The sequence below is a fragment of the Carassius carassius genome, unplaced genomic scaffold (genome assembly GCF_963082965.1).
Source record: "Carassius carassius unplaced genomic scaffold, fCarCar2.1 SCAFFOLD_57, whole genome shotgun sequence".
In the NCBI taxonomy this organism is placed as follows: domain Eukaryota; kingdom Metazoa; phylum Chordata; class Actinopteri; order Cypriniformes; family Cyprinidae; genus Carassius; species Carassius carassius.
In genome coordinates, this window is record NW_026775196.1 from 482501 (window position 1) to 502500 (window position 20000).

The 20000-nt window shown below is 42.3% G+C and overlaps 48 non-coding genes across 48 annotated transcripts; all 48 read left to right on the forward strand.

Annotated features, from left to right (window-relative positions):
- Window positions 1-194: 194 nt before the first annotated feature.
- Window positions 195-313, forward strand: LOC132138613 (5S ribosomal RNA). The gene has a single exon (XR_009432899.1). It is a non-coding gene; the product is annotated as a 5S ribosomal RNA (ribosomal RNA).
- An 84-nt stretch (window positions 314-397) lies between these two features.
- On the forward strand, window positions 398-516 carry LOC132138061 (5S ribosomal RNA). Its single transcript, XR_009432371.1, has one exon. It is a non-coding gene; the product is annotated as a 5S ribosomal RNA (ribosomal RNA).
- Window positions 517-1086: 570 nt separating this feature from the next.
- Window positions 1087-1205, forward strand: LOC132138807 (5S ribosomal RNA). The gene has a single exon (XR_009433086.1). It is a non-coding gene; the product is annotated as a 5S ribosomal RNA (ribosomal RNA).
- An 84-nt stretch (window positions 1206-1289) lies between these two features.
- LOC132138818 (5S ribosomal RNA) lies at window positions 1290-1408 on the forward strand. Its single transcript, XR_009433097.1, has one exon. It is a non-coding gene; the product is annotated as a 5S ribosomal RNA (ribosomal RNA).
- Window positions 1409-1492: 84 nt separating this feature from the next.
- On the forward strand, window positions 1493-1611 carry LOC132138062 (5S ribosomal RNA). Its single transcript, XR_009432372.1, has one exon. It is a non-coding gene; the product is annotated as a 5S ribosomal RNA (ribosomal RNA).
- Window positions 1612-2171: 560 nt separating this feature from the next.
- Window positions 2172-2290, forward strand: LOC132138829 (5S ribosomal RNA). The gene has a single exon (XR_009433108.1). It is a non-coding gene; the product is annotated as a 5S ribosomal RNA (ribosomal RNA).
- An 84-nt stretch (window positions 2291-2374) lies between these two features.
- LOC132137927 (5S ribosomal RNA) lies at window positions 2375-2493 on the forward strand. Its single transcript, XR_009432245.1, has one exon. It is a non-coding gene; the product is annotated as a 5S ribosomal RNA (ribosomal RNA).
- Window positions 2494-3061: 568 nt separating this feature from the next.
- LOC132137950 (5S ribosomal RNA) lies at window positions 3062-3180 on the forward strand. The gene has a single exon (XR_009432267.1). It is a non-coding gene; the product is annotated as a 5S ribosomal RNA (ribosomal RNA).
- An 84-nt stretch (window positions 3181-3264) lies between these two features.
- On the forward strand, window positions 3265-3383 carry LOC132138064 (5S ribosomal RNA). Its single transcript, XR_009432374.1, has one exon. It is a non-coding gene; the product is annotated as a 5S ribosomal RNA (ribosomal RNA).
- Window positions 3384-3953: 570 nt separating this feature from the next.
- Window positions 3954-4072, forward strand: LOC132138841 (5S ribosomal RNA). Its single transcript, XR_009433119.1, has one exon. It is a non-coding gene; the product is annotated as a 5S ribosomal RNA (ribosomal RNA).
- An 84-nt stretch (window positions 4073-4156) lies between these two features.
- Window positions 4157-4275, forward strand: LOC132138852 (5S ribosomal RNA). The gene has a single exon (XR_009433130.1). It is a non-coding gene; the product is annotated as a 5S ribosomal RNA (ribosomal RNA).
- Window positions 4276-4359: 84 nt separating this feature from the next.
- Window positions 4360-4478, forward strand: LOC132138065 (5S ribosomal RNA). The gene has a single exon (XR_009432375.1). It is a non-coding gene; the product is annotated as a 5S ribosomal RNA (ribosomal RNA).
- A 560-nt stretch (window positions 4479-5038) lies between these two features.
- Window positions 5039-5157, forward strand: LOC132138864 (5S ribosomal RNA). The gene has a single exon (XR_009433141.1). It is a non-coding gene; the product is annotated as a 5S ribosomal RNA (ribosomal RNA).
- Window positions 5158-5241: 84 nt separating this feature from the next.
- LOC132137928 (5S ribosomal RNA) lies at window positions 5242-5360 on the forward strand. Its single transcript, XR_009432246.1, has one exon. It is a non-coding gene; the product is annotated as a 5S ribosomal RNA (ribosomal RNA).
- A 567-nt stretch (window positions 5361-5927) lies between these two features.
- Window positions 5928-6046, forward strand: LOC132137951 (5S ribosomal RNA). Its single transcript, XR_009432268.1, has one exon. It is a non-coding gene; the product is annotated as a 5S ribosomal RNA (ribosomal RNA).
- An 84-nt stretch (window positions 6047-6130) lies between these two features.
- LOC132138066 (5S ribosomal RNA) lies at window positions 6131-6249 on the forward strand. The gene has a single exon (XR_009432376.1). It is a non-coding gene; the product is annotated as a 5S ribosomal RNA (ribosomal RNA).
- Window positions 6250-6819: 570 nt separating this feature from the next.
- On the forward strand, window positions 6820-6938 carry LOC132138875 (5S ribosomal RNA). The gene has a single exon (XR_009433152.1). It is a non-coding gene; the product is annotated as a 5S ribosomal RNA (ribosomal RNA).
- An 84-nt stretch (window positions 6939-7022) lies between these two features.
- LOC132138887 (5S ribosomal RNA) lies at window positions 7023-7141 on the forward strand. Its single transcript, XR_009433163.1, has one exon. It is a non-coding gene; the product is annotated as a 5S ribosomal RNA (ribosomal RNA).
- An 84-nt stretch (window positions 7142-7225) lies between these two features.
- LOC132138068 (5S ribosomal RNA) lies at window positions 7226-7344 on the forward strand. Its single transcript, XR_009432377.1, has one exon. It is a non-coding gene; the product is annotated as a 5S ribosomal RNA (ribosomal RNA).
- A 560-nt stretch (window positions 7345-7904) lies between these two features.
- On the forward strand, window positions 7905-8023 carry LOC132138899 (5S ribosomal RNA). The gene has a single exon (XR_009433175.1). It is a non-coding gene; the product is annotated as a 5S ribosomal RNA (ribosomal RNA).
- Window positions 8024-8107: 84 nt separating this feature from the next.
- LOC132137929 (5S ribosomal RNA) lies at window positions 8108-8226 on the forward strand. Its single transcript, XR_009432247.1, has one exon. It is a non-coding gene; the product is annotated as a 5S ribosomal RNA (ribosomal RNA).
- A 568-nt stretch (window positions 8227-8794) lies between these two features.
- On the forward strand, window positions 8795-8913 carry LOC132138911 (5S ribosomal RNA). Its single transcript, XR_009433186.1, has one exon. It is a non-coding gene; the product is annotated as a 5S ribosomal RNA (ribosomal RNA).
- Window positions 8914-8997: 84 nt separating this feature from the next.
- Window positions 8998-9116, forward strand: LOC132137930 (5S ribosomal RNA). Its single transcript, XR_009432248.1, has one exon. It is a non-coding gene; the product is annotated as a 5S ribosomal RNA (ribosomal RNA).
- A 567-nt stretch (window positions 9117-9683) lies between these two features.
- Window positions 9684-9802, forward strand: LOC132137952 (5S ribosomal RNA). Its single transcript, XR_009432269.1, has one exon. It is a non-coding gene; the product is annotated as a 5S ribosomal RNA (ribosomal RNA).
- An 84-nt stretch (window positions 9803-9886) lies between these two features.
- LOC132138069 (5S ribosomal RNA) lies at window positions 9887-10005 on the forward strand. The gene has a single exon (XR_009432378.1). It is a non-coding gene; the product is annotated as a 5S ribosomal RNA (ribosomal RNA).
- Window positions 10006-10575: 570 nt separating this feature from the next.
- On the forward strand, window positions 10576-10694 carry LOC132138923 (5S ribosomal RNA). The gene has a single exon (XR_009433197.1). It is a non-coding gene; the product is annotated as a 5S ribosomal RNA (ribosomal RNA).
- An 84-nt stretch (window positions 10695-10778) lies between these two features.
- On the forward strand, window positions 10779-10897 carry LOC132138935 (5S ribosomal RNA). The gene has a single exon (XR_009433209.1). It is a non-coding gene; the product is annotated as a 5S ribosomal RNA (ribosomal RNA).
- An 84-nt stretch (window positions 10898-10981) lies between these two features.
- On the forward strand, window positions 10982-11100 carry LOC132138070 (5S ribosomal RNA). Its single transcript, XR_009432379.1, has one exon. It is a non-coding gene; the product is annotated as a 5S ribosomal RNA (ribosomal RNA).
- A 560-nt stretch (window positions 11101-11660) lies between these two features.
- LOC132138947 (5S ribosomal RNA) lies at window positions 11661-11779 on the forward strand. Its single transcript, XR_009433220.1, has one exon. It is a non-coding gene; the product is annotated as a 5S ribosomal RNA (ribosomal RNA).
- Window positions 11780-11863: 84 nt separating this feature from the next.
- LOC132138577 (5S ribosomal RNA) lies at window positions 11864-11982 on the forward strand. The gene has a single exon (XR_009432864.1). It is a non-coding gene; the product is annotated as a 5S ribosomal RNA (ribosomal RNA).
- A 567-nt stretch (window positions 11983-12549) lies between these two features.
- Window positions 12550-12668, forward strand: LOC132138958 (5S ribosomal RNA). The gene has a single exon (XR_009433231.1). It is a non-coding gene; the product is annotated as a 5S ribosomal RNA (ribosomal RNA).
- An 84-nt stretch (window positions 12669-12752) lies between these two features.
- Window positions 12753-12871, forward strand: LOC132138071 (5S ribosomal RNA). The gene has a single exon (XR_009432380.1). It is a non-coding gene; the product is annotated as a 5S ribosomal RNA (ribosomal RNA).
- Window positions 12872-13441: 570 nt separating this feature from the next.
- On the forward strand, window positions 13442-13560 carry LOC132138969 (5S ribosomal RNA). Its single transcript, XR_009433242.1, has one exon. It is a non-coding gene; the product is annotated as a 5S ribosomal RNA (ribosomal RNA).
- Window positions 13561-13644: 84 nt separating this feature from the next.
- Window positions 13645-13763, forward strand: LOC132138072 (5S ribosomal RNA). The gene has a single exon (XR_009432381.1). It is a non-coding gene; the product is annotated as a 5S ribosomal RNA (ribosomal RNA).
- A 568-nt stretch (window positions 13764-14331) lies between these two features.
- LOC132138980 (5S ribosomal RNA) lies at window positions 14332-14450 on the forward strand. Its single transcript, XR_009433253.1, has one exon. It is a non-coding gene; the product is annotated as a 5S ribosomal RNA (ribosomal RNA).
- Window positions 14451-14534: 84 nt separating this feature from the next.
- LOC132137903 (5S ribosomal RNA) lies at window positions 14535-14653 on the forward strand. The gene has a single exon (XR_009432221.1). It is a non-coding gene; the product is annotated as a 5S ribosomal RNA (ribosomal RNA).
- Window positions 14654-15222: 569 nt separating this feature from the next.
- On the forward strand, window positions 15223-15341 carry LOC132138992 (5S ribosomal RNA). Its single transcript, XR_009433264.1, has one exon. It is a non-coding gene; the product is annotated as a 5S ribosomal RNA (ribosomal RNA).
- An 84-nt stretch (window positions 15342-15425) lies between these two features.
- LOC132138073 (5S ribosomal RNA) lies at window positions 15426-15544 on the forward strand. Its single transcript, XR_009432382.1, has one exon. It is a non-coding gene; the product is annotated as a 5S ribosomal RNA (ribosomal RNA).
- Window positions 15545-16119: 575 nt separating this feature from the next.
- Window positions 16120-16238, forward strand: LOC132139004 (5S ribosomal RNA). The gene has a single exon (XR_009433267.1). It is a non-coding gene; the product is annotated as a 5S ribosomal RNA (ribosomal RNA).
- An 84-nt stretch (window positions 16239-16322) lies between these two features.
- LOC132139017 (5S ribosomal RNA) lies at window positions 16323-16441 on the forward strand. Its single transcript, XR_009433270.1, has one exon. It is a non-coding gene; the product is annotated as a 5S ribosomal RNA (ribosomal RNA).
- Window positions 16442-16525: 84 nt separating this feature from the next.
- On the forward strand, window positions 16526-16644 carry LOC132139028 (5S ribosomal RNA). Its single transcript, XR_009433271.1, has one exon. It is a non-coding gene; the product is annotated as a 5S ribosomal RNA (ribosomal RNA).
- Window positions 16645-17210: 566 nt separating this feature from the next.
- LOC132138369 (5S ribosomal RNA) lies at window positions 17211-17329 on the forward strand. Its single transcript, XR_009432664.1, has one exon. It is a non-coding gene; the product is annotated as a 5S ribosomal RNA (ribosomal RNA).
- Window positions 17330-17413: 84 nt separating this feature from the next.
- Window positions 17414-17532, forward strand: LOC132139036 (5S ribosomal RNA). The gene has a single exon (XR_009433272.1). It is a non-coding gene; the product is annotated as a 5S ribosomal RNA (ribosomal RNA).
- Window positions 17533-17616: 84 nt separating this feature from the next.
- On the forward strand, window positions 17617-17735 carry LOC132138074 (5S ribosomal RNA). Its single transcript, XR_009432383.1, has one exon. It is a non-coding gene; the product is annotated as a 5S ribosomal RNA (ribosomal RNA).
- A 559-nt stretch (window positions 17736-18294) lies between these two features.
- Window positions 18295-18413, forward strand: LOC132139037 (5S ribosomal RNA). Its single transcript, XR_009433273.1, has one exon. It is a non-coding gene; the product is annotated as a 5S ribosomal RNA (ribosomal RNA).
- Window positions 18414-18497: 84 nt separating this feature from the next.
- LOC132139038 (5S ribosomal RNA) lies at window positions 18498-18616 on the forward strand. The gene has a single exon (XR_009433274.1). It is a non-coding gene; the product is annotated as a 5S ribosomal RNA (ribosomal RNA).
- A 567-nt stretch (window positions 18617-19183) lies between these two features.
- LOC132139040 (5S ribosomal RNA) lies at window positions 19184-19302 on the forward strand. Its single transcript, XR_009433275.1, has one exon. It is a non-coding gene; the product is annotated as a 5S ribosomal RNA (ribosomal RNA).
- An 84-nt stretch (window positions 19303-19386) lies between these two features.
- LOC132138076 (5S ribosomal RNA) lies at window positions 19387-19505 on the forward strand. The gene has a single exon (XR_009432385.1). It is a non-coding gene; the product is annotated as a 5S ribosomal RNA (ribosomal RNA).
- Window positions 19506-20000: the final 495 nt, after the last annotated feature.

Sequence of the window (20000 nt, forward strand, 5' to 3'; positions counted from 1 at the left end):
AAAAAAAAAAAAAAAAAAAGAGTCAATGCCCGATGTCTGAATCTTAGCATGTTTGGTTCTGGTTACTACTTGGATGGGAGAAAGCCTGGGATTGCCAGGTGCTGTAAGCTTTAGGGTTTTCGTCCCTATTTATATAATGTACTGGAGATTACAGTGGCTGATCTTTAATTAGCCCTCTCTTTGCAGCAGCTTTCGCTTACGGCCATACCAACCTGGCTATGCCCGATCTCGTCTGATCTCGGAAGCTAAGCAGGTTTAGGCCTGGTTAGTACATGGATGGGAGACCGCCTGGGAATACCAGGTGCTGTAAGCTTTTGGGTTTTATTCCGAACTTATATAATGAACTGGAGATTAGAGTGTCTGATCTTTAAATAGCCCTCTCTTTGCAGCAGGTTTCGCTTACGGCCATACCAACCTGGCTATGCCTGATCTCGTCTGATCTCGGAAGCTAAGCAGGTTTGGGCTTGGTTAGTACTTGGATGGGAGACCGCCTGGGAATACCAGGTGCTGTAAGCTTTTTGGAAAATTTTCATTAGTTATGTAATAATCTTGAAAAAAAAAAAAAAAGAGTCAATGCCAGATCTCTGAATCTTAGAATGTTTGGTTCTGGTTATTACTTGGATGGGAGACTGCCTGAGAATAATACCAGGTGCTGTAAGCTTTTGGGTTTTCTTCCCTACTTATATATTGAACTGGAGATTAGAGTGGCTGATCTTTAAATAGCCCTCTCTCTTCAGCAGCCTTTGCTTACGGCCATACCTGGCTATGCCTGTTTAGTACTTGGATGGGAAACCGCCTGGGAATACCAGGTGCTGAAAGCTTTTTGGAAATTTTTCAATTTTTTTTACTTTTTGGAATTTTTTCACTAATTATATAATAATCGTGCAAAAAAAAAAAAAAAAAAAAAAAAAGGGTCAATGCCCGATGTCTGAATCTTAGCATGTTTGGTTCTGGTTACTACTTGGATGGGAGACTGCCTGGGATTGCCAGGTGCTGTAAGCTTTAGGGTTTTCGTCCCTATTTATATAATGTACTGGAGATTACAGTGGCTGATCTTTAATTAGCCCTCTCTTTGCAGCAGCTTTCGCTTACGGCCATACCAACCTGGCTATGCCCGATCTCGTCTGATCTCGGAAGCTAAGCAGGTTTGGGCCTGGTTAGTACTTGGATGGGAGACCGCCTGGGAATACCAGGTGCTGTAAGCTTTTGGGTTTTATTCCGAACTTATATAATGAACTGGAGATTACAGTGGCTGATCTTTAATTAGCCCTCTCTTTGCAGCAGCTTTCGCTTACGGCCATACCAACCTGGCTATGCCCGATCTCGTCTGATCTCGGAAGCTAAGCAGGTTTGGGCCTGGTTAGTACTTGGATGGGAGACCGCCTGGGAATACCAGGTGCTGTAAGCTTTTGTGTTTTATTCCGAACTTATATAATGAACTGGAGATTAGAGTGTCTGATCTTTAAATAGCCCTCTCTTTGCAGCAGGTTTCGCTTACGGCCATACCAACCTGGCTATGCCTGATCTCGTCTGATCTCGGAAGCTAAGCAGGTTTGGGCTTGGTTAGTACTTGGATGGGAGACCGCCTGGGAATACCAGGTGCTGTAAGCTTTTTGGAAAATTTTCATTAGTTATGTAATAATCTTGAAAAAAAAAAAAAAAGAGTCAATGCCAGATCTCTGAATCTTAGAATGTTTGGTTCTGGTTATTACTTGGATGGGAGACTGCCTGAGAATAATACCAGGTGCTGTAAGCTTTTGGGTTTTCTTCCCTACTTATATATTGAACTGGAGATTAGAGTGGCTGATCTTTAAATAGCCCTCTCTCTGCAGCAGCCTTCGCTTACGGCCATACCTGGCTATGCCTGTTTAGTACTTGGATTGGAAACCGCCTGGGAATACCAGGTGCTGAAAGCTTTTTGGAAATTTTTCAAATTTTTTTACTTTTTGGAATTTTTTCACTAATTATATAATAATCGTGCAAAAAAAAAAAAAAAGAGTCAATGCCCGATGTCTGAATCTTAGCATGTTTGGTTCTGGTTACTACTTGGATGGGAGACTGCCTGGGATTGCCAGGTGCTGTAAGCTTTAGGGTTTTCGTCCCTATTTATATAATGTACTGGAGATTACAGTGGCTGATCTTTAATTAGCCCTCTCTTTGCAGCAGCTTTCGCTTACGGCCATACCAACCTGGCTATGCCCGATCTCGTCTGATCTCGGAAGCTAAGCAGGTTTGGGCCTGGTTAGTACTTGGATGGGAGACCGCCTGGGAATACCAGGTGCTGTAAGCTTTTGGGTTTTATTCCGAACTTATATAATGAACTGGAGATTACAGTGGCTGATCTTTAATTAGCCCTCTCTTTGCAGCAGCTTTCGCTTACGGCCATACCAACCTGGCTATGCCCGATCTCGTCTGCTCTCGGAAGCTAAGCAGGTTTGGGCCTGGTTAGTACTTGGATGGGAGACCGCCTGGGAATACCAGGTGCTGTAAGCTTTTTGGAAAATTTTCATTAGTTATGTAATAATCTTGAAAAAAAAAAAAGAGTCAATGCCAGATCTCTGAATCTTAGAATGTTTGGTTCTGGTTATTACTTGGATGGGAGAATGCCTGAGAATAATACCAGGTGCTGTAAGCTTTTGGGTTTTCTTCCCTACTTATATATTGAACTGGAGATTAGAGTGGCTGATCTTTAAATAGCCCTCTCTCTTCAGCAGCCTTCGCTTACGGCCATACCTGGCTATGCCTGTTTAGTACTTGGATGGGAAACCGCCTGGGAATACCAGGTGCTGAAAGCTTTTTGGAAATTTTTCAAATTTTTTTACTTTTTGGAATTTTTTCACTAATTATATAATAATCGTGCAAAAAAAAAAAAAAAAAAAAAAAAAAGAGTCAATGCCCGATGTCTGAATCTTAGCATGTTTGGTTCTGGTTACTACTTGGATGGGAGAAAGCCTGGGATTGCCAGGTGCTGTAAGCTTTAGGGTTTTCGTCCCTATTTATATAATGTACTGGAGATTACAGTGGCTGATCTTTAATTAGCCCTCTCTTTGCAGCAGCTTTCGCTTACGGCCATACCAACCTGGCTATGCCCGATCTCGTCTGATCTCGGAAGCTAAGCAGGTTTGGGCCTGGTTAGTACATGGATGGGAGACCGCCTGGGAATACCAGGTGCTGTAAGCTTTTGGGTTTTATTCCGAACTTATATAATGAACTGGAGATTAGAGTGTCTGATCTTTAAATAGCCCTCTCTTTGCAGCAGCTTTCGCTTACGGCCATACCAACCTGGCTATGCCTGATCTCGTCTGATCTCGGAAGCTAAGCAGGTTTGGGCTTGGTTAGTACTTGGATGGGAGACCGCCTGGGAATACCAGGTGCTGTAAGCTTTTTGGAAAATTTTCATTAGTTATGTAATAATCTTGAAAAAAAAAAAAAAAGAGTCAATGCCAGATCTCTGAATCTTAGAATGTTTGGTTCTGGTTATTACTTGGATGGGAGACTGCCTGAGAATAATACCAGGTGCTGTAAGCTTTTGGGTTTTCTTCCCTACTTATATATTGAACTGGAGATTAGAGTGGCTGATCTTTAAATAGCCCTCTCTCTTCAGCAGCCTTTGCTTACGGCCATACCTGGCTATGCCTGTTTAGTACTTGGATGGGAAACCGCCTGGGAATACCAGGTGCTGAAAGCTTTTTGGAAATTTTTCAATTTTTTTTACTTTTTGGAATTTTTTCACTAATTATATAATAATCGTGCAAAAAAAAAAAAAAAAAAAAAAAAAGGGTCAATGCCCGATGTCTGAATCTTAGCATGTTTGGTTCTGGTTACTACTTGGATGGGAGACTGCCTGGGATTGCCAGGTGCTGTAAGCTTTAGGGTTTTCGTCCCTATTTATATAATGTACTGGAGATTACAGTGGCTGATCTTTAATTAGCCCTCTCTTTGCAGCAGCTTTCGCTTACGGCCATACCAACCTGGCTATGCCCGATCTCGTCTGATCTCGGAAGCTAAGCAGGTTTGGGCCTGGTTAGTACTTGGATGGGAGACCGCCTGGGAATACCAGGTGCTGTAAGCTTTTGGGTTTTATTCCGAACTTATATAATGAACTGGAGATTACAGTGGCTGATCTTTAATTAGCCCTCTCTTTGCAGCAGCTTTCGCTTACGGCCATACCAACCTGGCTATGCCCGATCTCGTCTGATCTCGGAAGCTAAGCAGGTTTGGGCCTGGTTAGTACTTGGATGGGAGACCGCCTGGGAATACCAGGTGCTGTAAGCTTTTGTGTTTTATTCCGAACTTATATAATGAACTGGAGATTAGAGTGTCTGATCTTTAAATAGCCCTCTCTTTGCAGCAGGTTTCGCTTACGGCCATACCAACCTGGCTATGCCTGATCTCGTCTGATCTCGGAAGCTAAGCAGGTTTGGGCTTGGTTAGTACTTGGATGGGAGACCGCCTGGGAATACCAGGTGCTGTAAGCTTTTTGGAAAATTTTCATTAGTTATGTAATAATCTTGAAAAAAAAAAAAAAAGAGTCAATGCCAGATCTCTGAATCTTAGAATGTTTGGTTCTGGTTATTACTTGGATGGGAGACTGCCTGAGAATAATACCAGGTGCTGTAAGCTTTTGGGTTTTCTTCCCTACTTATATATTGAACTGGAGATTAGAGTGGCTGATCTTTAAATAGCCCTCTCTCTGCAGCAGCCTTCGCTTACGGCCATACCTGGCTATGCCTGTTTAGTACTTGGATTGGAAACCGCCTGGGAATACCAGGTGCTGAAAGCTTTTTGGAAATTTTTCAAATTTTTTTACTTTTTGGAATTTTTTCACTAATTATATAATAATCGTGCAAAAAAAAAAAAAAAGAGTCAATGCCCGATGTCTGAATCTTAGCATGTTTGGTTCTGGTTACTACTTGGATGGGAGACTGCCTGGGATTGCCAGGTGCTGTAAGCTTTAGGGTTTTCGTCCCTATTTATATAATGTACTGGAGATTACAGTGGCTGATCTTTAATTAGCCCTCTCTTTGCAGCAGCTTTCGCTTACGGCCATACCAACCTGGCTATGCCCGATCTCGTCTGATCTCGGAAGCTAAGCAGGTTTGGGCCTGGTTAGTACTTGGATGGGAGACCGCCTGGGAATACCAGGTGCTGTAAGCTTTTGGGTTTTATTCCGAACTTATATAATGAACTGGAGATTACAGTGGCTGATCTTTAATTAGCCCTCTCTTTGCAGCAGCTTTCGCTTACGGCCATACCAACCTGGCTATGCCCGATCTCGTCTGCTCTCGGAAGCTAAGCAGGTTTGGGCCTGGTTAGTACTTGGATGGGAGACCGCCTGGGAATACCAGGTGCTGTAAGCTTTTTGGAAAATTTTCATTAGTTATGTAATAATCTTGAAAAAAAAAAAAGAGTCAATGCCAGATCTCTGAATCTTAGAATGTTTGGTTCTGGTTATTACTTGGATGGGAGAATGCCTGAGAATAATACCAGGTGCTGTAAGCTTTTGGGTTTTCTTCCCTACTTATATATTGAACTGGAGATTAGAGTGGCTGATCTTTAAATAGCCCTCTCTCTTCAGCAGCCTTCGCTTACGGCCATACCTGGCTATACCTGTTTAGTACTTGGATGGGAAACCGCCTGGGAATACCAGGTGCTGAAAGCTTTTTGGAAATTTTTCAAATTTTTTTACTTTTTGGAATTTTTTCACTAATTATATAATAATCGTGCAAAAAAAAAAAAAAAAAAAAAAAAAGAGTCAATGCCCGATGTCTGAATCTTAGCATGTTTGGTTCTGGTTACTACTTGGATGGGAGAAAGCCTGGGATTGCCAGGTGCTGTAAGCTTTAGGGTTTTCGTCCCTATTTATATAATGTACTGGAGATTACAGTGGCTGATCTTTAATTAGCCCTCTCTTTGCAGCAGCTTTCGCTTACGGCCATACCAACCTGGCTATGCCCGATCTCGTCTGATCTCGGAAGCTAAGCAGGTTTGGGCCTGGTTAGTACATGGATGGGAGACCGCCTGGGAATACCAGGTGCTGTAAGCTTTTGGGTTTTATTCCGAACTTATATAATGAACTGGAGATTAGAGTGTCTGATCTTTAAATAGCCCTCTCTTTGCAGCAGGTTTCGCTTACGGCCATACCAACCTGGCTATGCCTGATCTCGTCTGATCTCGGAAGCTAAGCAGGTTTGGGCTTGGTTAGTACTTGGATGGGAGACCGCCTGGGAATACCAGGTGCTGTAAGCTTTTTGGAAAATTTTCATTAGTTATGTAATAATCTTGAAAAAAAAAAAAAAAGAGTCAATGCCAGATCTCTGAATCTTAGAATGTTTGGTTCTGGTTATTACTTGGATGGGAGACTGCCTGAGAATAATACCAGGTGCTGTAAGCTTTTGGGTTTTCTTCCCTACTTATATATTGAACTGGAGATTAGAGTGGCTGATCTTTAAATAGCCCTCTCTCTTCAGCAGCCTTTGCTTACGGCCATACCTGGCTATGCCTGTTTAGTACTTGGATGGGAAACCGCCTGGGAATACCAGGTGCTGAAAGCTTTTTGGAAATTTTTCAAATTTTTTTACTTTTTGGAATTTTTTCACTAATTATATAATAATCGTGCAAAAAAAAAAAAAAAAAAAAAAAAAGGGTCAATGCCCGATGTCTGAATCTTAGCATGTTTGGTTCTGGTTACTACTTGGATGGGAGACTGCCTGGGATTGCCAGGTGCTGTAAGCTTTAGGGTTTTCGTCCCTATTTATATAATGTACTGGAGATTACAGTGGCTGATCTTTAATTAGCCCTCTCTTTGCAGCAGCTTTCGCTTACGGCCATACCAACCTGGCTATGCCCGATCTCGTCTGATCTCGGAAGCTAAGCAGGTTTGGGCCTGGTTAGTACTTGGATGGGAGACCGCCTGGGAATACCAGGTGCTGTAAGCTTTTGGGTTTTATTCCGAACTTATATAATGAACTGGAGATTACAGTGGCTGATCTTTAATTAGCCCTCTCTTTGCAGCAGCTTTCGCTTACGGCCATACCAACCTGGCTATGCCCGATCTCGTCTGATCTCGGAAGCTAAGCAGGTTTGGGCCTGGTTAGTACTTGGATGGGAGACCGCCTGGGAATACCAGGTGCTGTAAGCTTTTGTGTTTTATTCCGAACTTATATAATGAACTGGAGATTAGAGTGTCTGATCTTTAAATAGCCCTCTCTTTGCAGCAGGTTTCGCTTACGGCCATACCAACCTGGCTATGCCTGATCTCGTCTGATCTCGGAAGCTAAGCAGGTTTGGGCTTGGTTAGTACTTGGATGGGAGACCGCCTGGGAATACCAGGTGCTGTAAGCTTTTTGGAAAATTTTCATTAGTTATGTAATAATCTTGAAAAAAAAAAAAAAAGAGTCAATGCCAGATCTCTGAATCTTAGAATGTTTGGTTCTGGTTATTACTTGGATGGGAGACTGCCTGAGAATAATACCAGGTGCTGTAAGCTTTTGGGTTTTCTTCCCTACTTATATATTGAACTGGAGATTAGAGTGGCTGATCTTTAAATAGCCCTCTCTCTGCAGCAGCCTTCGCTTACGGCCATACCTGGCTATGCCTGTTTAGTACTTGGATTGGAAACCGCCTGGGAATACCAGGTGCTGAAAGCTTTTTGGAAATTTTTCAAATTTTTTTACTTTTTGGAATTTTTTCACTAATTATATAATAATCGTGCAAAAAAAAAAAAAAAGAGTCAATGCCCGATGTCTGAATCTTAGCATGTTTGGTTCTGGTTACTACTTGGATGGGAGACTGCCTGGGATTGCCAGGTGCTGTAAGCTTTAGGGTTTTCGTCCCTATTTATATAATGTACTGGAGATTACAGTGGCTGATCTTTAATTAGCCCTCTCTTTGCAGCAGCTTTCGCTTACGGCCATACCAACCTGGCTATGCCCGATCTCGTCTGATCTCGGAAGCTAAGCAGGTTTGGGCCTGGTTAGTACTTGGATGGGAGACCGCCTGGGAATACCAGGTGCTGTAAGCTTTTGGGTTTTATTCCGAACTTATATAATGAACTGGAGATTACAGTGGCTGATCTTTAATTAGCCCTCTCTTTGCAGCAGCTTTCGCTTACGGCCATACCAACCTGGCTATGCCCGATCTCGTCTGCTCTCGGAAGCTAAGCAGGTTTGGGCCTGGTTAGTACTTGGATGGGAGACCGCCTGGGAATACCAGGTGCTGTAAGCTTTTTGGAAAATTTTCATTAGTTATGTAATAATCTTGAAAAAAAAAAAAGAGTCAATGCCAGATCTCTGAATCTTAGAATGTTTGGTTCTGGTTATTACTTGGATGGGAGAATGCCTGAGAATAATACCAGGTGCTGTAAGCTTTTGGGTTTTCTTCCCTACTTATATATTGAACTGGAGATTAGAGTGGCTGATCTTTAAATAGCCCTCTCTCTTCAGCAGCCTTCGCTTACGGCCATACCTGGCTATGCCTGTTTAGTACTTGGATGGGAAACCGCCTGGGAATACCAGGTGCTGAAAGCTTTTTGGAAATTTTTCAAATTTTTTTACTTTTTGGAATTTTTTCACTAATTATATAATAATCGTGCAAAAAAACAAAAAAAAAAAAAAAAAAGAGTCAATGCCCGATGTCTGAATCTTAGCATGTTTGGTTCTGGTTACTACTTGGATGGGAGAAAGCCTGGGATTGCCAGGTGCTGTAAGCTTTAGGGTTTTCGTCCCTATTTATATAATGTACTGGAGATTACAGTGGCTGATCTTTAATTAGCCCTCTCTTTGCAGCAGCTTTCGCTTACGGCCATACCAACCTGGCTATGCCCGATCTCGTCTGATCTCGGAAGCTAAGCAGGTTTGGGCCTGGTTAGTACTTGGATGGGAGACCGCCTGGGAATACCAGGTGCTGTAAGCTTTTGGGTTTTATTCCGAACTTATATAATGAACTGGAGATTACAGTGGCTGATCTTTAATTAGCCCTCTCTTTGCAGCAGCTTTCGCTTACGGCCATACCAACCTGGCTATGCCCGATCTCGTCTGCTCTCGGAAGCTAAGCAGGTTTGGGCCTGGTTAGTACTTGGATGGGAGACCGCCTGGGAATACCAGGTGCTGTAAGCTTTTTGGAAAATTTTCATTAGTTATGTAATAATCTTGAAAAAAAAAAAAGAGTCAATGCCAGATCTCTGAATCTTAGAATGTTTGGTTCTGGTTATTACTTGGATGGGAGACTGCCTGAGAATAATACCAGGTGCTGTAAGCTTTTGGGTTTTCTTCCCTACTTATATATTGAACTGGAGATTAGAGTGGCTGATCTTTAAATAGCCCTCTCTCTTCAGCAGCCTTCGCTTACGGCCATACCTGGCTATGCCTGTTTAGTACTTGGATGGGAAACCGCCTGGGAATACCAGGTGCTGAAAGCTTTTTGGAAATTTTTCAAATTTTTTTACTTTTTGGAATTTTTTCACTAATTATATAATAATCGTGCAAAAAAAAAAAAAAAAAAAAAAAAAGAGTCAATGCCCGATGTCTGAATCTTAGCATGTTTGGTTCTGGTTACTACTTGGATGGGAGAAAGCCTGGGATTGCCAGGTGCTGTAAGCTTTAGGGTTTTCGTCCCTATTTATATAATGTACTGGAGATTACAGTGGCTGATCTTTAATTAGCCCTCTCTTTGCAGCAGCTTTCGCTTACGGCCATACCAACCTGGCTATGCCCGATCTCGTCTGATCTCGGAAGCTAAGCAGGTTTGGGCCTGGTTAGTACATGGATGGGAGACCGCCTGGGAATACCAGGTGCTGTAAGCTTTTGGGTTTTATTCCGAACTTATATAATGAACTGGAGATTAGAGTGTCTGATCTTTAAATAGCCCTCTCTTTGCAGCAGGTTTCGCTTACGGCCATACCAACCTGGCTATGCCTGATCTCGTCTGATCTCGGAAGCTAAGCAGGTTTGGGCTTGGTTAGTACTTGGATGGGAGACCGCCTGGGAATACCAGGTGCTGTAAGCTTTTTGGAAAATTTTCATTAGTTATGTAATAATCTTGAAAAAAAAAAAAAAAGAGTCAATGCCAGATCTCTGAATCTTAGAATGTTTGGTTCTGGTTATTACTTGGATGGGAGACTGCCTGAGAATAATACCAGGTGCTGTAAGCTTTTGGGTTTTCTTCCCTACTTATATATTGAACTGGAGATTAGAGTGGCTGATCTTTAAATAGCCCTCTCTCTTCAGCAGCCTTTGCTTACGGCCATACCTGGCTATGCCTGTTTAGTACTTGGATGGGAAACCGCCTGGGAATACCAGGTGCTGAAAGCTTTTTGGAAATTTTTCAAATTTTTTTACTTTTTGGAATTTTTTCACTAATTATATAATAATCGTGCAAAAAAAAAAAAAAAAAAAAAAAAAGGGTCAATGCCCGATGTCTGAATCTTAGCATGTTTGGTTCTGGTTACTACTTGGATGGGAGACTGCCTGGGATTGCCAGGTGCTGTAAGCTTTAGGGTTTTCGTCCCTATTTATATAATGTACTGGAGATTACAGTGGCTGATCTTTAATTAGCCCTCTCTTTGCAGCAGCTTTCGCTTACGGCCATACCAACCTGGCTATGCCCGATCTCGTCTGATCTCGGAAGCTAAGCAGGTTTGGGCCTGGTTAGTACTTGGATGGGAGACCGCCTGGGAATACCAGGTGCTGTAAGCTTTTGGGTTTTATTCCGAACTTATATAATGAACTGGAGATTACAGTGGCTGATCTTTAATTAGCCCTCTCTTTGCAGCAGCTTTCGCTTACGGCCATACCAACCTGGCTATGCCCGATCTCGTCTGATCTCGGAAGCTAAGCAGGTTTGGGCCTGGTTAGTACTTGGATGGGAGACCGCCTGGGAATACCAGGTGCTGTAAGCTTTTGTGTTTTATTCCGAACTTATATAATGAACTGGAGATTAGAGTGTCTGATCTTTAAATAGCCCTCTCTTTGCAGCAGGTTTCGCTTACGGCCATACCAACCTGGCTATGCCTGATCTCGTCTGATCTCGGAAGCTAAGCAGGTTTGGGCTTGGTTAGTACTTGGATGGGAGACCGCCTGGGAATACCAGGTGCTGTAAGCTTTTTGGAAAATTTTCATTAGTTATGTAATAATCTTGAAAAAAAAAAAAAAAGAGTCAATGCCAGATCTCTGAATCTTAGAATGTTTGGTTCTGGTTATTACTTGGATGGGAGACTGCCTGAGAATAATACCAGGTGCTGTAAGCTTTTGGGTTTTCTTCCCTACTTATATATTGAACTGGAGATTAGAGTGGCTGATCTTTAAATAGCCCTCTCTCTGCAGCAGCCTTCGCTTACGGCCATACCTGGCTATGCCTGTTTAGTACTTGGATTGGAAACCGCCTGGGAATACCAGGTGCTGAAAGCTTTTTGGAAATTTTTCAAATTTTTTTACTTTTTGGAATTTTTTCACTAATTATATAATAATCGTGCAAAAAAAAAAAAAAAGAGTCAATGCCCGATGTCTGAATCTTAGCATGTTTGGTTCTGGTTACTACTTGGATGGGAGACTGCCTGGGATTGCCAGGTGCTGTAAGCTTTAGGGTTTTCGTCCCTATTTATATAATGTACTGGAGATTACAGTGGCTGATCTTTAATTAGCCCTCTCTTTGCAGCAGCTTTCGCTTACGGCCATACCAACCTGGCTATGCCCGATCTCGTCTGATCTCGGAAGCTAAGCAGGTTTGGGCCTGGTTAGTACTTGGATGGGAGACCGCCTGGGAATACCAGGTGCTGTAAGCTTTTGGGTTTTATTCCGAACTTATATAATGAACTGGAGATTACAGTGGCTGATCTTTAATTAGCCCTCTCTTTGCAGCAGCTTTCGCTCACGGCCATACCAACCTGGCTATGCCCGATCTCGTCTGCTCTCGGAAGCTAAGCAGGTTTGGGCCTGGTTAGTACTTGGATGGGAGACCGCCTGGGAATACCAGGTGCTGTAAGCTTTTTGGAAAATTTTCATTAGTTATGTAATAATCTTGAAAAAAAAAAAAGAGTCAATGCCAGATCTCTGAATCTTAGAATGTTTGGTTCTGGTTATTACTTGGATGGGAGACTGCCTGAGAATAATACCAGGTGCTGTAAGCTTTTGGGTTTTCTTCCCTACTTATATATTGAACTGGAGATTAGAGTGGCTGATCTTTAAATAGCCCTCTCTCTTCAGCAGCCTTCGCTTACGGCCATACCTGGCTATGCCTGTTTAGTACTTGGATGGGAAACCGCCTGGGAATACCAGGTGCTGAAAGCTTTTTGGAAATTTTTCAAATTTTTTTACTTTTTGGAATTTTTTCACTAATTATATAATAATCGTGCAAAAAAAAAAAAAAAAAAAAAAAAAGAGTCAATGCCCGATGTCTGAATCTTAGCATGTTTGGTTCTGGTTACTACTTGGATGGGAGAAAGCCTGGGATTGCCAGGTGCTGTAAGCTTTAGGGTTTTCGTCCCTATTTATATAATGTACTGGAGATTACAGTGGCTGATCTTTAATTAGCCCTCTCTTTGCAGCAGCTTTCGCTTACGGCCATACCAACCTGGCTATGCCCGATCTCGTCTGATCTCGGAAGCTAAGCAGGTTTGGGCCTGGTTAGTACTTGGATGGGAGACCGCCTGGGAATACCAGGTGCTGTAAGCTTTTGGGTTTTATTCCGAACTTATATAATGAACTGGAGATTAGAGTGTCTGATCTTTAAATAGCCCTCTCTTTGCAGCAGGTTTCGCTTACGGCCATACCAACCTGGCTATGCCTGATCTCGTCTGATCTCGGAAGCTAAGCAGGTTTGGGCTTGGTTAGTACTTGGATGGGAGACCGCCTGGGAATACCAGGTGCTGTAAGCTTTTTGGAAAATTTTCATTAGTTATGTAATAATCTTGAAAAAAAAAAAAAAGAGTCAATGCCAGATCTCTGAATCTTAGAATGTTTGGTTCTGGTTATTACTTGGATGGGAGACTGCCTGAGAATAATACCAGGTGCTGTAAGCTTTTGGGTTTTCTTCCCTACTTATATATTGAACTGGAGATTAGAGTGGCTGATCTTTAAATAGCCCTCTCTCTTCAGCAGCCTTCGCTTACGGCCATACCTGGCTATGCCTGTTTAGTACTTGGATGGGAAACCGCCTGGGAATACCAGGTGCTGAAAGCTTTTTGGAAATTTTTCAAATTTTTTTACTTTTTGGAATTTTTTCACTAATTATATAATAATCGTGCAAAAAAAAAAAAAAAAAAAAAAAAAAGAGTCAATGCCCGATGTCTGAATCTTAGCATGTTTGGTTCTGGTTACTACTTGTATGGGAGAAAGCCTGGGATTGCCAGGTGCTGTAAGCTTTAGGGTTTTCGTCCCTATTTATATAATGTACTGGAGATTACAGTGGCTGATCTTTAATTAGCCCTCTCTTTGCAGCAGCTTTCGCTTACGGCCATACCAACCTGGCTATGCCCGATCTCGTCTGATCTCGGAAGCTAAGCAGGTTTGGGCCTGGTTAGTACTTGGATGGGAGACCGCCTGGGAATACCAGGTGCTGTAAGCTTTTGGGTTTTATTCCGAACTTATATAATGAACTGGAGATTAGAGTGTCTGATCTTTAAATAGCCCTCTCTTTGCAGCAGGTTTCGCTTACGGCCATACCAACCTGGCTATGCCTGATCTCGTCTGATCTCGGAAGCTAAGCAGGTTTGGGCTTGGTTAGTACTTGGATGGGAGACCGCCTGGGAATACCAGGTGCTGTAAGCTTTTTGGAAAATTTTCATTAGTTATGTAATAATCTTGAAAAAAAAAAAAAAAGAGTCAATGCCAGATCTCTGAATCTTAGAATGTTTGGTTCTGGTTATTACTTGGATGGGAGACTGCCTGAGAATAATACCAGGTGCTGTAAGCTTTTGGGTTTTCTTCCCTACTTATATATTGAACTGGAGATTAGAGTGGCTGATCTTTAAATAGCCCTCTCTCTTCAGCAGCCTTCGCTTACGGCCAAACCTGGCTATGCCTGTTTAGTACTTGGATGGGAAACCGCCTGGGAATACCAGGTGCTGAAAGCTTTTTGGAAATTTTTCAAATTTTTTTACTTTTTGGAATTTTTTCACTAATTATATAATAATCGTGCAAAAAAAAAAAAAAAAAAAAAAAGAGTCAATGCCCGATGTCTGAATCTTAGCATGTTTGGTTCTGGTTACTACTTGGATGGGAGACTGCCTGGGATTGCCAGGTGCTGTAAGCTTTAGGGTTTTCGTCCCTATTTATATAATGTACTGGAGATTACAGTGGCTGATCTTTAATTAGCCCTCTCTTTGCAGCAGCTTTCGCTTACGGCCATACCAACCTGGCTATGCCCGATCTCGTCTGATCTCGGAAGCTAAGCAGGTTTGGGCCTGGTTAGTACTTGGATGGGAGACCGCCTGGGAATACCAGGTGCTGTAAGCTTTTGGGTTTTATTCCGAACTTATATAATGAACTGGAGATTACAGTGGCTGATCTTTAATTAGCCCTCTCTTTGCAGCAGCTTTCGCTTACGGCCATACCAACCTGGCTATGCCCGATCTCGTCTGATTTCGGAAGCTAAGCAGGTTTGGGCCTGGTTAGTACTTGGATGGGAGACCGCCTGGGAATACCAGGTGCTGTAAGCTTTTTGGAAAATTTTCATTAGTTATGTAATAATCTTGAAAAAAAAAAAAGAGTCAATGCCAGATCTCTGAATCTTAGAATGTTTGGTTCTGGTTATTACTTGGATGGGAGACTGCCTGAGAATAATACCAGGTGCTGTAAGCTTTTGGGTTTTCTTCCCTACTTATATATTGAACTGGAGATTAGAGTGGCTGATCTTTAAATAGCCCTCTCTCTTCAGCAGCCTTCGCTTACGGCCATACCTGGCTATGCCTGTTTAGTACTTGGATGGGAAACCGCCTGGGAATACCAGGTGCTGAAAGCTTTTTGGAAATTTTTCAAATTTTTTTACTTTTTGGAATTTTTTCACTAATTATATAATAATCGTGCAAAAAAAAAAAAAAAAAAAAAAAAAAAGAGTCAATGCCCAATGTCTGAATCTTAGCATGTTTGGTTCTGGTTACTACTTGGATGGGAGACTGCCTGGGATTGCCAGGTGCTGTAAGCTTTAGGGTTTTCGTCCCTATTTATATAATGTACTGGAGATTACAGTGGCTGATCTTTAATTAGCCCTCTCTTTGCAGCAGCTTTCGCTTACGGCCATACCAACCTGGCTATGCCCGATCTCGTCTGATCTCGGAAGCTAAGCAGGTTTGGGCCTGGTTAGTACTTGGATGGGAGACCGCCTGGGAATACCAGGTGCTGTAAGCTTTTGGGTTTTATTCCGAACTTATATAATGAACTGGAGATTAGAGTGTCTGATCTTTAAATAGCCCTCTCTTTGCAGCAGGTTTCGCTTACGGCCATACCAACCTGGCTATGCCTGATCTCGTCTGATCTCGGAAGCTAAGCAGGTTTGGGCTTGGTTAGTACTTGGATGGGAGACCGCCTGGGAATACCAGGTGCTGTAAGCTTTTTGGAAAATTTTCATTAGTTATGTAATAATCTTGAAAAAAAAAAAAAAAGAGTCAATGCCAGATCTCTGAATCTTAGAATGTTTGGTTCTGGTTATTACTTGGATGGGAGACTGCCTGAGAATAATACCAGGTGCTGTAAGCTTTTGGGTTTTCTTCCCTACTTATATATTGAACTGGAGATTAGAGTGGCTGATCTTTAAATAGCCCTCTCTCTTCAGCAGCCTTCGCTTACGGCCATACCTGGCTATGCCTGTTTAGTACTTGGATGGGAAACCGCCTGGGAATACCAGGTGCTGAAAGCTTTTTGGAAATTTTTCAAATTTTTTTACTTTTTGGAATTTTTTCACTAATTATATAATAATCGTGCAAAAAAAAAAAAAAAAAAAAAAAAAAAAAAGAGTCAATGCCCGATGTCTGAATCTTAGCATGTTTGGTTCTGGTTACTACTTGGATGGGAGACTGCCTGGGATTGCCAGGTGCTGTAAGCTTTAGGGTTTTCGTCCCTATTTATATAATGTACTGGAGATTACAGTGGCTGATCTTTAATTAGCCCTCTCTTTGCAGCAGCTTTCGCTTACGGCCATACCAACCTGGCTATGCCCGATCTCGTCTGATCTCGGAAGCTAAGCAGGTTTGGGCCTGGTTAGTACTTGGATGGGAGACCGCCTGGGAATACCAGGTGCTGTAAGCTTTTGGGTTTTATTCCGAACTTATATAATGAACTGGAGATTACAGTGGCTGATCTTTAATTAGCCCTCTCTTTGCAGCAGCTTTCGCTTACGGCCATACCAACCTGGCTATGCCCGATCTCGTCTGATCTCGGAAGCTAAGCAGGTTTGGGCCTGGTTAGTACTTGGATGGGAGACCGCCTGGGAATACCAGGTGCTGTAAGCTTTTGTGTTTTATTCCGAACTTATATAATGAACTGGAGATTAGAGTGTCTGATCTTTAATTAGCCCTCTCTTTGCAGCAGCTTTCGCTTACGGCCATACCAACCTGGCTATGCCCGATCTCGTCTGATCTCGGAAGCTAAGCAGGTTTGGGCCTGGTTAGTACTTGGATGGGAGACCGCCTGGGAATACCAGGTGCTGTAAGCTTTTTGGAAAATTTTCATTAGTTATGTAATAATCTTGAAAAAAAAAAAAGAGTCAATGCCAGATCTCTGAATCTTAGAATGTTTGGTTCTGGTTATTACTTGGATGGGAGACTGCCTGAGAATAATACCAGGTGCTGTAAGCTTTTGGGTTTTCTTCCCTACTTATATATTGAACTGGAGATTAGAGTGGCTGATCTTTAAATAGCCCTCTCTCTTCAGCAGCCTTCGCTTACGGCCATACCTGGCTATGCCTGTTTAGTACTTGGATGGGAAACCGCCTGGGAATACCAGGTGCTGAAAGCTTTTTGGAAATTTTTCAAATTTTTTTACTTTTTGGAATTTTTTCACTAATTATATAATAATCGTGCAAAAAAAAAAAAAAAAAAAAAAAAGAGTCAATGCCCGATGTCTGAATCTTAGCATGTTTGGTTCTGGTTACTACTTGGATGGGAGACTGCCTGGGATTGCCAGGTGCTGTAAGCTTTAGGGTTTTCGTCCCTATTTATATAATGTACTGGAGATTACAGTGGCTGATCTTTAATTAGCCCTCTCTTTGCAGCAGCTTTCGCTTAAGGCCATACCAACCTGGCTATGCCCGATCTCGTCTGATCTCGGAAGCTAAGCAGGTTTGGGCCTGGTTAGTACTTGGATGGGAGACCGCCTGGGAATACCAGGTGCTGTAAGCTTTTGGGTTTTATTCCAAACTTATATAATGAACTGGAGATTACAGTGGCTGATCTTTAATTAGCCCTCTCTTTGCAGCAGCTTTCGCTTACGGCCATACCAACCTGGCTATGCCCGATCTCGTCTGATCTCGGAAGCTAAGCAGGTTTGGGCCTGGTTAGTACTTGGATGGGAGACCGCCTGGGAATACCAGGTGCTGTAAGCTTTTGGGTTTTATTCCGAACTTATATAATGAACTGGAGATTAGAGTGTCTGATCTTTAAATAGCCCTCTCTTTGCAGCAGGTTTCGCTTACGGCCATACCAACCTGGCTATGCCTGATCTCGTCTGATCTCGGAAGCTAAGCAGGTTTGGGCTTGGTTAGTACTTGGATGGGAGACCGCCTGGGAATACCAGGTGCTGTAAGCTTTTTGGAAAATTTTCATTAGTTATGTAATTATCTTGAAAAAAAAAAAAAAGAGTCAATGCCAGATCTCTGAATCTTAGAATGTTTGGTTCTGGTTATTACTTGGATGGGAGACTGCCTGAGAATAATACCAGGTGCTGTAAGCTTTTGGGTTTTCTTCCCTACTTATATATTGAACTGGAGATTAGAGTGGCTGATCTTTAAATAGCCCTCTCTCTGCAGCAGCCTTCGCTTACGGCCATACCTGGCTATGCCTGTTTAGTACTTGGATTGGAAACCGCCTGGGAATACCAGGTGCTGAAAGCTTTTTGGAAATTTTTCAAATTTTTTTACTTTTTGGAATTTTTTCACTAATTATATAATAATCGTGCAAAAAAAAAAAAAAAGAGTCAATGCCCGATGTCTGAATCTTAGCATGTTTGGTTCTGGTTACTACTTGGATGGGAGACTGCCTGGGATTGCCAGGTGCTGTAAGCTTTAGGGTTTTCGTCCCTATTTATATAATGTACTGGAGATTACAGTGGCTGATCTTTAATTAGCCCTCTCTTTGCAGCAGCTTTCGCTTACGGCCATACCAACCTGGCTATGCCCGATCTCGTCTGATCTCGGAAGCTAAGCAGGTTTGGGCCTGGTTAGTACTTGGATGGGAGACCGCCTGGGAATACCAGGTGCTGTAAGCTTTTGGGTTTTATTCCGAACTTATATAATGAACTGGAGATTACAGTGGCTGATCTTTAATTAGCCCTCTCTTTGCAGCAGCTTTCGCTTACGGCCATACCAACCTGGCTATGCCCGATCTCGTCTGATCTCGGAAGCTAAGCAGGTTTGGGCCTGGTTAGTACTTGGATGGGAGACCGCCTGGGAATACCAGGTGCTGTAAGCTTTTTGGAAAATTTTCATTAGTTATGTAATAATCTTGAAAAAAAAAAAAGAGTCAATGCCAGATCTCTGAATCTTAGAATGTTTGGTTCTGGTTATTACTTGGATGGGAGACTGCCTGAGAATAATACCAGGTGCTGTAAGCTTTTGGGTTTTCTTCCCTACTTATATATTGAACTGGAGATTAGAGTGGCTGATCTTTAAATAGCCCTCTCTCTTCAGCAGCCTTCGCTTACGGCCATACCTGGCTATGCCTGTTTAGTACTTGGATGGGAAACCGCCTGGGAATACCAGGTGCTGAAAGCTTTTTGGAAATTTTTCAAATTTTTTTACTTTTTGGAATTTTTTCACTAATTATATAATAATCGTGCAAAAAAAAAAAAAAAAAAAAAAAAAGAGTCAATGCCCGATGTCTGAATCTTAGCATGTTTGGTTCTGGTTACTACTTGGATGGGAGACTGCCTGGGATTGCCAGGTGCTGTAAGCTTTAGGGTTTTCGTCCCTATTTATATAATGTACTGGAGATTACAGTGGCTGATCTTTAATTAGCCCTCTCTTTGCAGCAGCTTTCGCTTACGGCCATACCAACCTGGCTATGCCCGATCTCGTCTGATCTCGGAAGCTAAGCAGGTTTGGGCCTGGTTAGTACTTGGATGGGAGACCGCCTGGGAATACCAGGTGCTGTAAGCTTTTGGGTTTTATTCCGAACTTATATAATGAACTGGAGATTAGAGTGTCTGATCTTTAAATAGCCCTCTCTTTGCAGCAGGTTTCGCTTACGGCCATACCAACCTGGCTATGCCTGATCTCGTCTGATCTCGGAAGCTAAGCAGGTTTGGGCTTGGTTAGTACTTGGATGGGAGACCGCCTGGGAATACCAGGTGCTGTAAGCTTTTTGGAAAATTTTCATTAGTTATGTAATAATCTTGAAAAAAAAAAAAAAAGAGTCAATGCCAGATCTCTGAATCTTAGAATGTTTGGTTCTGGTTATTACTTGGATGGGAGACTGCCTGAGAATAATACCAGGTGCTGTAAGCTTTTGGGTTTTCTTCCCTACTTATATATTGAACTGGAGATTAGAGTGGCTGATCTTTAAATAGCCCTCTCTCTTCAGCAGCCTTCGCTTACGGCCATACCTGGCTATGCCTGTTTAGTACTTGGATGGGAAACCGCCTGGGAATACCAGGTGCTGAAAGCTTTTTGGAAATTTTTCAAATTTTTTTACTTTTTGGAATTTTTTCACTAATTATATAATAATCGTGCAAAAAAAAAAAAAAAAAAAAAAAAAGAGTCAATGCCCGATGTCTGAATCTTAGCATGTTTGGTTCTGGTTACTACTTGGATGGGAGACTGCCTGGGATTGCCAGGTGCTGTAAGCTTTAGGGTTT